The 15952-nt window shown below is 34.7% G+C and overlaps 1 protein-coding gene across 4 annotated transcripts in view; it reads left to right on the forward strand.

Annotated features, from left to right (window-relative positions):
- Positions 1-15952, forward strand: part of LOC111050019 (venom dipeptidyl peptidase 4) — an 84796-nt gene that overhangs the window by 45479 nt on the left and 23365 nt on the right. The gene's annotated exons all lie outside the window — the stretch shown is intronic.

Raw genomic sequence — 15952 nt, forward strand, 5'->3', positions numbered from 1 at the left:
ATATTATCGTGATTACAAATCTCCAAACGGAGAAGAAAACAGGTTTGTCGTTGCTGTTTCAAGTGGACAACTCATCATTGCTAAGAAAAAACTCTACTATTTAAAAGGGGAAAATCGTCCATCCTTGCGTGAGGCAGAGCAAGAAGAACTTTTGAATATTAACTTTATTAAAATACATTGACAGTATTCACGGATGGCATCTCAAGCGAGTTTGATCAAAATAGAATGAAATTTGATCACCGAAGCGTTATTTTGTAATAGCAAAGGTAAAGAACTCGGCTTGTGCTTTGTTTGATAATGAATATTGTGAACTCTTAATAATCTCCTTTGTAGGAGAGTTTTAGAATTCTTTTTCTTGCCAGCTGTCTAGATAAAAAGAGAATAGACAGAATTGTTCCGAATGAATATTTTACTGAAAGTATTCTTTCTTTTCATTCCTTCTAAAAATGTTCCAATACATATCAGTATAATGCTCAGCACTGTAATGGTATATAGAAATAATATATGGTATACAGTATCAGTAATAGACAAAAGTGTAGCGCAGCCTTGTGGTCTGGAGCGTCGCTACTTTTGTCGGCTATTGTCATTAATCCCATTCCTATTTCTCTATAACTTGATAGCATCCATTGTAACATCTCTTACTTTAAGCAAGCATAATTCATTTACTTATGTGATCGAATTGGTGGATTCCTACCTCATGTACTTCAAGACGCTTCTTGGGGAATATAGTTCTCAAATATCCTCCATGACAGTCTATCAATTATTGTAAATGCATATAGGCTACTAGCAGGAACCCGTGCTTCGCAAGGATCTATTTTCAAACTTGATAATCTGAAAACTTGACGTAATGAAATTTTAAAGAATTGAAAATAGGCCTATAACCATCCTTGGTTAATTAAGAATGTAGCCTACATGCAAAATTTCAAGTTAATTATTCCAGTAGTTCAGACGTGATGATGCGTCAAGAATAATTTTCCTATCCCGTACGTGTATAAGCCAACTCTTTATTTTATTATAGATATGGTTAACGACTGCAAGCGATAGGAGTGTGGAACAGAATAGTTGTGAAACTATGATAGCCCCAGAGCTGTCTCAAACACAATAGTAGGTACTACATGAACTTTTTGAAAGTGATTTGAAAAAAAAATGTTTAAACTACAGAACTGAAACTATGATTGAAGTGACCCAGACTACTACAATATGAATAACCATTTAGATCAAATAAAAGAAATTACTCACATCTCTCATCAACTCGTACTTTTTGTTCACAAAATATTAACACAAAAGTATAAGTTATATTGAATGAACTCACGGCTAATAGTACTCAAGTTTGTCTTTTTCTGGCCGTGCTACAAATAAATGTAGGTTTATGTTTGACATCTTGTTTTTGTAATCTTGTTGTCTATTAAGAAATTTTTCAATGTTTTTTTTGTTTGCAATAAAATTTAAATTTGAAAAAAGAATTATCAAACAAACTCCTAACCAAAGAAAATCTCTGCGCTCAGTTCTAATCGGAATGTATGAAACTCCATATACAGCTGATAGAAGGCCAAGCATAAGCATACAACAATGGAACAAACACGCGCTTTCGATCCACAGAAAATTAAATTCGATCAGCTGATTGATAAAATTATTTTAAGCTTTTCAATGATTACAACATATGTTAGAATATCATGTGTCAATTATATCAGTTCCATATGGCATTCACCTTACCATGTTCATAACCTTACTAAATAGGATCCTTTTTCATCCTTTGAAACTCTTGAGGCAAAATATCTCAAAATCCGTTCTTAGTGTGCGTCTAGCATGTTTGAAGAATATTTGTGCAGAGTTTTAAGTCTGTCGGCCATTTAGTTTGAGCTGTAGTGTGATTTTACAAGAAAATTTTCAAAAAATTCCCTCTCCTGGACCCCTCTCTGCTCCTGGTCGGAATTTTTCTGCATAGATCTAATATTTTTTCGTAGCTGAACAAAAAAGTTCCTCATGACTTTGCTGTGCAATGAGCGGTTAAAAAGTACAAAATTTTTGGGGGCCCCAGCTCCCTCAGGGGGGCAAATTTCTGAAAATCCTTTCTTAGTGGATGTTTTGAGGCTATCATAAACAATTGTGCAAAATTTCAAGTTTGTAGGCTCAGTAGTTTGGGCTGTGGTGTGATTTCAGTCTGTCGGGGCTTAGCCTTTTATAGATATAGAGATTAATATAATATGCATGTAATCTCTTCGACAATTGTTCATATTCAGCAATAAACTGTCATCGGGATTTACAGCGTACCGTACAAAGCTGAAAATTCTGTATTATTTTTTATAGTATAATATTGTTATTATATATTAAATAGGAGGGGTGTCCCTCCCAAGCCCATGGACGCACCATCCTCAATAAGCTTATTTTCCCCCCTCAACCAATCATTGGAACGAAGAAAAATGTTTTTTAAACACTTCTGACCTTTTTTGATCCCTCCTATGAATTTTAAGGACGCAGTCTGCGTCCAAACCACTCACTGTAAGGGGGGGCAGCCCCTGAAATAGTAACATATTGCTAACACTCAAATTATTCAATTTTTACTTAAATAATTCACAAGGTTCACACTGACAGTTGAATAATAAGATATTCAATGTGCTATTGTCTGCATGTAGCCTATTATACATCCATTTATGAAGGGATTTCTTGTCACAAGATATCAATTCAGTTAAATTATAATAGAGACTATTCATTTGATTGACAGTCAATTCAAGTGTCACTTACATTTATAATTTTCGTTGGAAATCAATACCGTTATCAGATTGCCTTCCTTTGTTTTAACAGTCAGTGTCTTCTATCAATGCTCCCAATCAGGGTCCCACTTTAACTTGACAGATTCAATAGTCTGAGCCCCATAGTACTGAATACATTTCACTACACTGAAATATTATCATCTTGAATTATGATTAATCTAGGTCTCCTTCTTCAACTTTATAGTCCTAGACAATACACATCCAATGTTTTTGATTGCCTTTGTCTAATCATGGTACCACCATTCTATTTTCTTAAAAATAATATTGTATAAATTTGAAATTTGAATTAATGTATTTCATTCCTGATTGTCAATACACTCATGAAATTAATCAGATGGACAAAGAGTTCATAAGGGAATATTTCTATTTATAGTAGGCTGTCTTAGTCTTATTGTTATAAAACAACAAAAAAGCAAGAACAAGGAGCCTGTGAAGGATGAAATAAGGTTCATTTTGTGTTGCCTGTTCTAAAGTCTGGTTTAATCTAGTGCTGCATTCTGAACTCAGGCGTTGCGTGAAATTGAGGCAGACTCACGGAATGCACCTCTTTTTCCGGATCGTAAACACCTACTCTCCCTCTTCTGGAATCTTTCTCTGTTCAAGAATTGCGAAAACAAATAAGGGTGGAAGAGAGAATGGAGCAGAAGTAACGATTTCTGGGAGCTTATCCTAGATATCCTAGTGTTCTAAGACGGTTCTGCACTTGTTAATAGACAGACTCCCATCTACCTTGTTACAGCAACTTTGGCCTGTACAGCCCATCTTGGAAATGATTTCTCTTCCTCATTAAAATGAAAGTATGGTTTCAAGCATCTCATTACTAGCCTTCGTTAGAAATAATGAGGCGACCAAAGCTCACAGCAAATTGTTGAGGGTCTCTAATTCAGAGTCAATAATGATTTGATTAATATGATGATGGTGTAATAGGCTATAAAACGATAGGGTGATAATGATTTTGGGCGATAGTCATTTGGAATTATACAGTACTTGTTCAATGGAAGTAATATCCTTTTTTCCCATCGATAACACGGAGGAAGCTCATATGTAAGCTTACAAATATTTAACTCAGATTACAATTCCTTTCTTGTGACACATTTGTAAGCTTATACGTATGAATTAAAGAATCATTTTTACTCTTGTGAACTAGTTAGAGTTTGAGATATGGAAGTCTGAAGTTTCATTTTGAAAATCGTTTGAAAGGAATAAGAGCAGGTGCTTGCAGAGTAAGGTTCATGAGAACCTCTCTCGGAGTCGTAGAGAACGTTGAGTGTACAGCATCAGTGAGTGCTCTTTCCGCGTGATTTGGGAAAGTCACGAATGAGATGTATGAGAAGGTGAGCGGAATAACCGTTAAGCCTCGGTGAGTACCGAGTACTGGGCATTCGATAGTGGGTCTTGCATCGGGTCGTGCACTCTGGCTGGCGAGGGAGGTAGCAATAATTATGAAACATTCGACTTGCAACTCCACAAATTACTCACTTCTTCTGTAGATGAGGCTCAACCGTTCGTTTAATAAAATTGTTGAAGGCACTCCCTAACCTCGTTACTAGAAGCCATATGCCGGCTGCATTGCAAATGCCAGAATGCCACTCCGAGCAGGAAAGGAACACACTAACGACCTTGATCTGTCCCTTCGCATGCGATTCCACATTGTGAAAATACCACACGATTTTTTCTTATTCAATTACCACTTTTCTCCAGGCTGCTGCCCAATTAGTTCACTGCTTTTGTTCTTCAAGTGAGAATGTGCACAAGATGCTTCTTGTTTACTTCTTATTCCACCTCTTACTCCTGTAGCGACAGCATATTGTAATAAATCAAAATAACCACTCTTACAAATCTCACAGCCTCCCTTAACTTGACTCCGCTAATCTCTCACTGTCCTGAAACGTCGTATTTATTGTGTTTAGTAAACTCAATAAAATTAACGGTCATTCGGTGTCAATACTTCTCGATTTTCTCGTTCCTGCTGGATGTAACAAAATGACAAAATGATGACGCAAACCAATGATTTGAACTATTATTCAATCATCGTATCATGAGTCAACAAGCTACAACTTATGATATGCTTCACCCATGCAGTTGCTCTAACGGAGACTCCAAGTGATATTTTCTCTCGCACTGAGACAACTGAGCAACCAGTTATTTTGACCTTTTCAGAGCTGGCTATTTTCACGAATTAATCTGCAATGCAATGTCCAAGTTTGTTTTTCGTTTAAAGTTCGTGAATATGCAAGTTTTTTAGGACTCACCATAAAACGTACACTGGCCACTTCAAGTCGATAGCAAACTAATCATTGGATTTTATGAAAAAGTTGATTATCCATCAAGAATATTGATGAAGCGTAACGGGGTTCAATTCCAATTTATCCGGCATTTACTGTATCATCCCTTTCCACGTACTTAAGAAAGGCTAGACATATTTCTCTTTACACTAATCAGTGAAAATGATTTTATAATTATAGATCTGTAAGCCTCTTTCTAGTAATTTTTGCTATTGATGTAGTAAATTTAATTATAAATCTGTGAACAATTAATCCAGATCATAGATGACTGATGAATCATTCTGTTTTTCATGATAACGATAATAGATTTGCTATTGATGTAATAAATTTAATTATTGATCTGTGAATAATTAATCCAGATCATAGATGATTGATGAATCATTCTGTTTCTCATGATAATGATAATAGATTAATTGATTGTTCAAAGTGATTTTCTGGATATTTTATCACAGACAGATTACCAGAATAATAATTGTCCAGTTATCATTATGTCAAATAATACGTCTACTCTGTACTCGATGTAATACACATGTGAACTGCAGTGTGTAGCATCGTATCAATCAATTGAAATATTGCATCATGTCATTGACAGGTTCCAGGTCAATTTCATAATTATTGTGATGTAATTGCTGAAACGATCACCAAAAAATATGATCCTCAAAATTCTAAAAAAACCGGAGCTGGGGCGGAAAATTTGAAGTTCACCTGAGAATAAAAATAAACGTTTTGAGAAACGAGGAATACTTCTCTCTATTGAAAGTGCAGCATCAGTTGCTGGCGTGTTGCCTGAATACAAATTGGTTTTCTCTCAACAATAATTGAACTGTTACATTCAATATGACATTTCTCATTGACATCCAATTAGAGACAAATTGCTTGCTACTTGTTACTTATCAATATTATTTCAAAAGCACTTGCTTGCTATTATTTCATGCTTTCATCATATACATGGTCTCATCCTTTCCTTACTTAGTTGAATGAGCATATCTCATATGCCATATGCCCCATCAAATAATCTTTTTCATAATTTTTTTGATATAATAATCTTTATTAATAATTATTATTTCTATATATATATATATATATATATATATATATATATATCAATACAAAAATAATATTATGTAATCAGTAAATAAGATTTCGTTCACCAAACAATCACCAAGCTTTTGAAAGAAATAAATGAGAGATCTTTTGTCTATAAATTTCGAATTGTCAATTTCATTCTATTGAACAGACAAACAAGTGGTTTGGAGAATATAAATGTTACACATACATCACCCAAATTTGAATCAAGTGTTTTGGAATTTATGTACACATACATTTCCCAAACCTGAAACTTAATATACTGTAGTAGGCTATAATGTAAATTGAATGTGTAGTAACAATAGTATAAATATTGTTTATGTACAACAGTATGAATAAACTCAAATCAGATGAATGAAATCCCTTATAAAGAGTTACTGTAATAAGAAATAATCCATTTTTCTGCTTCTGTTGCGTATTCATCACTGAGTAAAGTAAGACGGCTCAGTTGAGAATCTGGATCATGTAACTTTGAATTTAAAAACTGGCACAAGGACGAAGTATAACTCTATTTTTATTATTTATGGGTAGTTGTAAAGATAAGTAGTTGTTGGATTGATAGCTGAAGACTGGTGACTATTTAAGTCATTTATTATTTTGAACAGCTTAGCCTACTTTCTGCAGTTGAATAATTCAACTGGCAAAGGAGCAGCAGACCTAGAAAAATTGTGGGTGAATGATTTATGAACTCTTCTTAATTATTCAACTCTAACTTGAATCTTTCTAGCTAATTAAAGTGTTCAGAATGAATATTGATCCTGTGTGAATTGATATGGAATTTCAACCTCGAAGTTTCCAGCAGTGATTTTGTAAACTCCTCATCTATCTGTAAGACATGTCTTGACATTGTCAAATATCTCAAAAATATGGATTTAATATCAAACAAACAAATCTAAGAGTGACAGAACTCCTTCAACCGAATTTTCCTCCATATCAATATCACATTGAAGTCTGAAGACTCGTATTATTTTATATCAAATAAAATGTTGCAAAAAAATGTTCATCTATTGAACCAAAGCTATCTCAGGGTGGTCAACTAGAGATGGCTGTGATTGGACTCATTACCCTGAGAGAAAAATATCTACAATGCAAAAAATTTTCTATAAATTTAAATTGTTTTCAATCAACATACCACCTAGAATGGCTTGTAATTTATTAAACATTAACTAATTATACAGAGATCACAAGCGTCTTCTATCAATTCTGCCGACTTGAATTCTTAATAATCAAATAACGGTATTGCAAAAGTAGAATATTATGCTCATTTGAACACACTACTAACAGAGAAGGGGAGAATGCATTGCATTCGATATTAGTGAACGAAAACCACTGATAAATCAAGGAAGATCTTTCTCAGGAAGTTCCATGAAATATCAATCTGGTCAAATAACTTGAAATTTGAAAATACCATTTGACCTTATTGAATGCTTCACTAATTATTATTGTAGATCTGTGCCGTGGAGCCAAATAGTTCAATTTGTTAACATTCAAATAAATGAAGAAACTATGCAATGTAAACAATTAACAACTCTAAAATGAGTTCAAGTGAGAGTTGTAAATCTGCTTGGAGGGAACTTGCTGCTTGCTGGAGAGTTTATTTCTTGGTTAGAGTATAAGCGAGATAGAGTGAGAAGGAACAGTGTTCGTTGTGGATGAGCGTTGAAAAAGTGAATGGAGAGGTAGAGAGAGTGATATGGGCTCTCATTTTACAGTTCACGCGTTTTTATTTAGGCTATTTTTAGTGGCACCAACCTTGTGCTCCATAGTAAAGTTGTGCATGTCCATTGTTTGTGTTTAATGCCCAAAGTGGCCAACATGCCACAGTTCTACCGTTTCGATTGTTGAGTGGAAATTATATAAGGACCGGTAATCTCGTTGTCACTAAACTCACGTTCGAAAAAGTCGTTCTGGCTGCACACTTGCAGTGAAAGTTGGGTCGCAAATCGTTCGTCGTTGTGCATACTGAACGATATATTATCGTGGACTGAACCAGAGCTTATTTTAGAGCTTCTACGTTTAATTAAGTGTAGTATTTCGACAATATTCAGGTCATAATTTTGTGATTTGAATCAGCAATGGGGCTCGTTCATCAATGAGGCTCAACTGGAATTTCCTACTACTTTGCTCATACTCGTTATGGGAATGATTCAAATGAGCCAATGTTCATAAAGGCTCCCATTTTCATAATACTATTTGTTGCTACATTTTATCGATTATGAATATAATAGTGATTGAATAACAGTAACGAAGGTTATCTTTGAATATTGATGATATATTCCAATCATCACAACTCTTTCGACTCCATCACGTTTAATAGTAGATATTCGGTCAAAATTAAAATGATTATAGCTTTTTCCTTGTCTTATTTTTTGATAGCGGGAATAGGAGAAGAGAGTATAGGACAAATAATTCAACTGTTACACCATGACCCCATCTAATTCTGTACTCTCAACGCTTTTACTAACATTGAACTCTTTAACCATGCACTCCATCAAACTTCTATGTTCATTTCTGAGAATAGAACATTATTCTATTCCAACAGATATCGAGCAAGTCCACTACTTTGTTGTTACCTTTACTATCAATTCATGTAGGGGTATTTTGATTGATAATAGGACACTGTAGCTTTTGCAGAAATCCATTTAACAATAAATCCATTATGTTCAACAGAGTTTATTGATCAGCCCTCATGCCTGACACTTGATCACGTTATCAATTTCGTTAGTTTGTTGAAATGTGCTATCTTGACCAAGAAACTAAATTTTGACTAATAGATGGACGCTACACTAAACTGATTGCTGTTCCATGAGCGGTCCCTAACTTTCACTCTGATACACAACTTTCTAACCGGAATAGAAGTCACACCACATAAGTGCACGAGCTATTGACCACTATGTTTATTCTCGAGTTGTGCGTAGGAAGTGGAATTTATTTGATAGGTGTCGCTATGCAAGTTGCACGGAAGTTCCACTCGCTAAACCATGCCATCCGTCCGTTAATTAATTATTGCAACATTTCAACAATTTCCGGGCATCAACTCTTGTTCCCTCTGGAGAGAGAGAGGAATTTTGATTTCAGTGTTACAAATTACAGAGTGTGGTTTTATGGTATTATAAATGAATAAAGTTTCTTGTATTATACTGACACAACTCTGAATACAATAATATTCAATATTTGCAGTATATAATGAGAACAATAATCATTTAATAAATTGTTATTCAATATGATTCGAATAATGAGAGTCAATCTATGAATTCCATAAATCCTAGAAAGATCTTTATTTGTGTTTGGAACGAGTGTCGTACTAAAAGCTTTCGTAGATAATTTTCTTAATCACGACGATGGTTTCCATCGGATATATGTCTCGTTTACAAAAGTAATCGAATGAAATTAAAGGAAAGATATACTATTGAAAAACTATTTTACTCCTAACAGATACTTTTTTAATAATATTCACAATAGTGATCATTAATATTGCATTGATTCTGTTAATGTTTCATATACACTATAGACAACTCAAATACATGATTGAGAAACAGAGATCAAAATTAAATAATTTCCTTAGATGGCAATAAAGGAGGAAGATATAGTTTATTATCATATTATATGGTATTCTTAATTATTGTAAGAAATAGCTAGAGAGAGTTGAAAATGTTTTTAGACAACCACCCTTCGCTAACTCCAAATTACTTGAGTCTCGTAAAAAATTATCACCCCTTACAAATGCAGCTGAAGGAGTCGTGGAGCAATTAAAAGTGACATCAGCAACTGATGGATTTCAAGGAGCCCTCTTCCAGTGACAAGTGACAGAGCTCGCTGAACTCGCCATTTCCACTTGGAGCAATTTCTTCAGACTAATATTACTCAGCCAGTTTTATTATCTTCATCTCCATTTTCATTGTTTAATTGAAAATTAGTTGTCATATATATAGAATCCAAAAGGCTATCATAAACCTGATTGACTTCAACTAACCAAGTTTATGATCCAATTAACTATAAGAACATTTTAGATGCTCATTGTAAAATAATCTACATAGCATTTTTAATGCAATAGAATTATAATGAGTCTGGTATCATCAGTGGAAGTTCAACTTGCGGAATAACATTAAATAAGAGTATTGAGCAAGTTTTTCAAAATGGCTGAACCAAAAAAGTCATTTCACCTCATTATCTGGATCAATTCAACTTTTCTATCATGCTAAGCAACCTCAGAAGTCCAATTGTTAGGAAATCTGCTACTTGAAAAAAAAATGTTTAGAGCTTTGTTATAATGTAGTACTCATTGAAAACTGTACTAACTGTTTTCTACTCAGAATTTGAATGAGGAGTATCATAATTTCTCAATGTCAAATATTATATATTTTTTCAATTGAACTTAATCCAAAAATTATTCTTTTTTACATATTTAGTTCTCATAATGTGAAAACATAACGATGGAGTTGACAACTGACAGTAGAGTCATTACCATATTATGTTCAGATTTCTCAAAGGAGTTATAAAATAAAATGCATAAAACCTTTGAGTTTTTCGCATAATTCTAAATAATTTTTTTAATGAAATTGATTTGCTTGATATACACTGAAATAAAGTATTGGAACACTGTCACACTGTATCCCCATGTGAATCAGAATAGTGAAGAGAGAGTAAACATTTGAGCTACAATAGTCGCATCTTGAATTGTTCTGAAGGTGGTCCTCAAATCGAGCCAATAAATTAGTGAGGAATAGATGAGTGAACGAGAGTACAAGGATCGGGAGGCTTGGTGTGATAGGATCACACGGTTTGGTATTATTTTTGGCCTTATTTATTATTTGTGGCTCACGTTGGTCGAAGTTGTGCGCGTGCGCGTGTATCCATGTCTTGGAGCTCGGGGCCAAACGAGAGCGCATGCTCCAGCATAACACATAGTGTAGCATGTATATACAGCTATACATGTATATAGAATCAAGTAATAGTTCCAATGAAGTACATACACATAATAGCCTAGCGCCACTTCTAGTTTTCTTCTGTTCTCCTGACTGATGCACGAGAACTGCGGTGAGAAAATTGTTCGGCAGGAACGATCAGACAGACACCAGAGATTGACCATCGGCCGGCCAGCCGGCATGCCACATTCTAATTTATTGGGTTTCATCATCAGGCTATTCCCTTTGGTCATAAACTTTCTACACCGATCGTAACTTACATTACTCTCCAAACGGTTCATTTTCATGTCCATTTTAATTGTGTTTAACAATTTTGTTGTTTGGAAGAAAAGAGTTGATCATGGAATAATTGCACTGGCTATAAGTGACTACAAACTGAAGACTGGAGAATCATGAATACTTTCATTTTAAATTGTGAGGCTATCTCTAACATTTTCTTTCAAATTTTCTAAAGATTATTTCTCTGCATGTAACTGATGGATGGTAATGCTCATCTAGGTGCTACAAAATAATTTATTTCAATAATGGTGTCATCCTTTTATAAACTTTTTGAGTAGTGATTTGCACACTTTTTATGTTTCTTTGTCACTTATTAAATCCAATCTTGTGTAATTTTGTCTTCTAAAAGTTGTTTTTCTTTTTTCCAGGTGAGGGAAGCTGAGAATATTTTCATGTTGAAAGTACTTGGCGGTGAGTGTGTTAGTTTATAAAAGTTTAGTTTTGGACTGTAGACGGTTTCTTTGTCCTTAAGTTGATTGTAAATGATAAATGAATAAACAGAATTATCCAGTTCCCAATGACATATATAAAATCGATTGTATGATGAGCGTATGTCAGTTTTATCAATGTTGAAAGTGTTGGAGGGGGAGTTTTCTCAAGTCATGGCTAGTCTATGAGCTTTATTATACAGAGCTTCCGCTGTCGCACCAGTTAGCTTTTTCAGATGATGCTTTATTAACGTTTTATTGGAAATTATTCCCATCGGGATCTCTATATATTGTCCAGTTGTGATATTTCCAGTTAAGGTATTTGATATTAATTTGCTGCCAATATGGGAAACTGACGAATCCGCCATGAAGAAAACTTTAAACATGTGTCACTTGAGTAACAAGTTTGGTGTTACAATATGTCACTTAATTATCTTGAATTACTATCTTACCTTAAAAACTCTTTTCCCGCTTGTTAGATGGTGTACAATGTCTACATACCCCCTGGTAAAGCTGACAATCGTGTTCAATTCTGAAAGAATGCTCAGTGGTGGAGATGAAAATTAAGCTGGGTGGAGTTTGCCAAGGATCATTCATTGAAATTCATTTTCGAGTACACTTGTTAGAATAGACATAACTATACAGATGGAAATTAGTAGGAAATTCCATTCATCCAAATGCTAATCGATGAGTAATTTATTATTATTATTGAATGAAAACCCAAATTGAATAGGCTACTGCAAATCACCCCGAAGCAATTAGGAGGTACCGGGTTCGATTCCCGGCATGCAAATAATTTTTGGATAGTACCTCTCATCGAATTTTCATCTAGCTGTTAACCCCGTTGTCAATATTTGTAGTATCAGAAGTCTTCGAGGTGATTTACAATCTTTAATTTGGATTTTCATTTTCGTTCAATAATAATTGAACATAATTATTTTAATCATTGAAAAAAAGCTATATAGCTGTGTTACATATGGAGTTACTCCCCGATGTTTATTACGATAATCCAATCTAACCGCAGTAAATCCAATTTAACAATATTATTCTTCGTTTAATATACAGTATTCATTACACCATTGATTCATAATTGAACAGTGAACAGCCAAAAATGGCTAGGTGGTTTTAGCACGAAATGTTTCAGCTGGTCATGCCTTGTTGATCACATTAGCACTGGTCCAGGAAGGCTGTTTGGCTCTCTACTCGTTTGTACCCTGTTCGAGTCCCGCGAATCGTGTTCGAAACTGGTTTCTTATCACTAGTCGCTGGTCGAGCATTATTTCCATTTCAGACTGGCAATTTGCAGCCATCTCTGTTCGCCATCAGCAGTCCCTCTCCCACCCCTCAACCAACTACCCCTCAGTCCCACTCCCTCACCCACCCCACACCCCCTTTTCGACACTGGAAACATGCAGAAGGGCTGCGACGACAGAATAGGCGAATTTATAGAGCCGATGCGCAGCCGCTTCCATTCAAATGGAGCTCATTTCGATTTCTACTGATCGCTTCCACAGATTAACAACTATCTATACGTTCCTTCTGCTCCATTCTTCACGATCAACACAAACAAAAGAAAGCAACAAGAGTACAAGAGTTGGACTACCATGCTCATTCCACTGCTCTGAATGTATTGCTGAGGGTGCTGAGCGATTCCTCGCCTATGGTGCTGGGTGAGCTCCAAAGTATTAAACTACTTGAGCAGTAACGGAGGTTTGAGGAGGTCAGTGAATATGATTAACACACCACTTTAGAGAATTGAGCGCAATTTGGATGCTAAGGGTTGTTTAAACTAACACCACGAGTTTGAATCAAATCTGAGCAGTTGGTAAATTAAATAAAAAAGTTTAATTGATACATTTTGAGTCTATGTTTATTTGATCATGCAAACGGCCCAAAAGTGTGAGAGGTTGATGAAGGAAGTATTCAAGTAGTATAGGATCAAAGTTAGTAGACAGTTTATTCTGTCTACTAACGTTGATATAGGATAATGGGAGATATAATTAAATAATACTGGATTATCACTTCTATATTTTTCCTGAAAGTGTGGTCCAAATTGAATATCTTCGCCAACCACAATTCATGTTATTAATGAAATTTCAGTTTATCCAAGGGATATCATGCAAATGGAAGGTGCAGTATCATTTTTTATAGAAGATGAACATTTTATGATTGGGAGGCCAATAAAAATGAGAAGCGAAGAAGCGAACAGATGTTGAGATGTGGTGTACAGCAAGGCAGGCCAATTTTCGAACCCTGCAACACCTGAGCAACGGTGACCTGGTCTCAAGAGGAAAATGGACTATAAAAAAGATTTTATCAATAACGAGTAGTTATTGAAGCTCCAAATGCTATATAACAATAATTAAATTATATAACTATAATTATTAAGAGCAATAGTTTTATAATGCCTTTCCAACGAACCTTGAGTTAGTAGTAAGGTCACATAAAATAAAAGTTTATTAAATAGGTCTTAAACTAGTAAATTATATTGAAGCAATGATTTTCTTGCAAATCTATTATTTTATCCATTGATGTTTAAATGAAAGATCTTGAGAAAATTTATTTTATTCCGATACATATAATAATATAAAACATTAAATTGTTTATTGTGAAAAATAAGTTGAGAGAGATGGGAAAATACGTACTTCATGCTTCCCTACCGAGAATGACGAAATTATATGAAATATGATTGAATGAGTCTTTAACATATTTATGATTAAATTTGTTGAATAAGATTATGTGGAGTTCCTCCATCATTGAAAAACACAGTTTTATTGTTGTCACATCCACATTTATTAGACTTGTACACAGGACAGCTGAAGATGTGTTGTTTCAACACGAAACTGCATGCAGTCCTGTGTACAGGTCTAATAAATGTGGATGTGACAGACATAAAACTGTGTGTTCTTCAAATATTTATGATTCTATGAAAAAATATAAATTGAACGAATGAATAAAACTCATGGAAAGGATGGAGATGATAATCAACCGTCGTCATATCAACATCAAAAGACCGGACAGGACTTGATAGCTCCAATTTTTGAACTCGAAGACGCTAAATGTTGGATGATGATATACAGTAGGTGGTTTAATTCAACGATTTCATGCAAGAATTCAAATCTCTCAGCTGAATCCATACTTCAGTTAAATCTTCAAGATAACTTATTTTTAGGCATGAAATAAGTCTACGGATGGAAATTAATGAAATATTGTATTTATTCAATAAATTGGTAATATTAATGAATAAATATTATTAAACGAAAGTCAAAATTGAATGCTGTAAATTTATTAACACTTATTAATGCAATAAGTGTTAATAAAGTTGATTAAAATCAAACCGTACTATGAGCTACTAGAAAATATCAATCTTCTAGTTGATGATAGGCAACTGCAGCAATATCAAATTAGATCAACACTCACTTTTTACTTTCTCAAACCAGTAGTTAATCAACTATAGACGTTGCGCCGAGAGCAAACAGCAAAAACTCAATCATCTTTCTCACTCACTTTCTTCTGTAAATAGATCGATAAGCACAGGTGATGCGACTGCCGATAAACTATCAATTCGACAGGAGAGAAAAGAAGAGAGGCATGAGTAAACATGTTAATTCGTAGTAGACTAATTTAGCTTGGCATATTAATAATAGCGAGCATATTACAAGATACAGTTTGAGGGGAGCAATCTATGTTAATTGGGCGGGCGGCTGTCTTGTCAGAGGTGAAATTTATTGCTTGTAACAGTATTGTTTCCGATAGGCCGATATGTAAATCAGGGGGGCCGACCGGTTGCCGTTTAATCACTTAGCATATTCAGGCCTGAATCAAAGCCCGACCGTGGCAAGGGTGGGAGGGGGGTAGGTTGAGGACGGGTAGACGGATTTTCCACCTGGTACACAATTCATCTCAAACTTGACAAATCAAACTCCTGCCTCACCAACAATTCAGTTAACCTGGGCTTAGCTGAGTCTGGTTTCGGCTCTACATCCATTAGGACTCAGGGATCTACACTCCACCAACCTCTCCACACCCATCAGTAAAAGGGGTTGTATATTCCACCAACTTTTATTGCTAATATAAGATTGTTTTCAAAAGAGAATTTAAAAATTGAAAACATTTGAAAACAAAGATAAATTACGATGAACAATCTTTAAAAATATTCACAGTGCGGGTGGATAGTC

This window comes from Nilaparvata lugens, chromosome 3 (genome assembly GCF_014356525.2).
Source record: "Nilaparvata lugens isolate BPH chromosome 3, ASM1435652v1, whole genome shotgun sequence".
In the NCBI taxonomy this organism is placed as follows: Eukaryota; Metazoa; Arthropoda; class Insecta; order Hemiptera; family Delphacidae; genus Nilaparvata; species Nilaparvata lugens.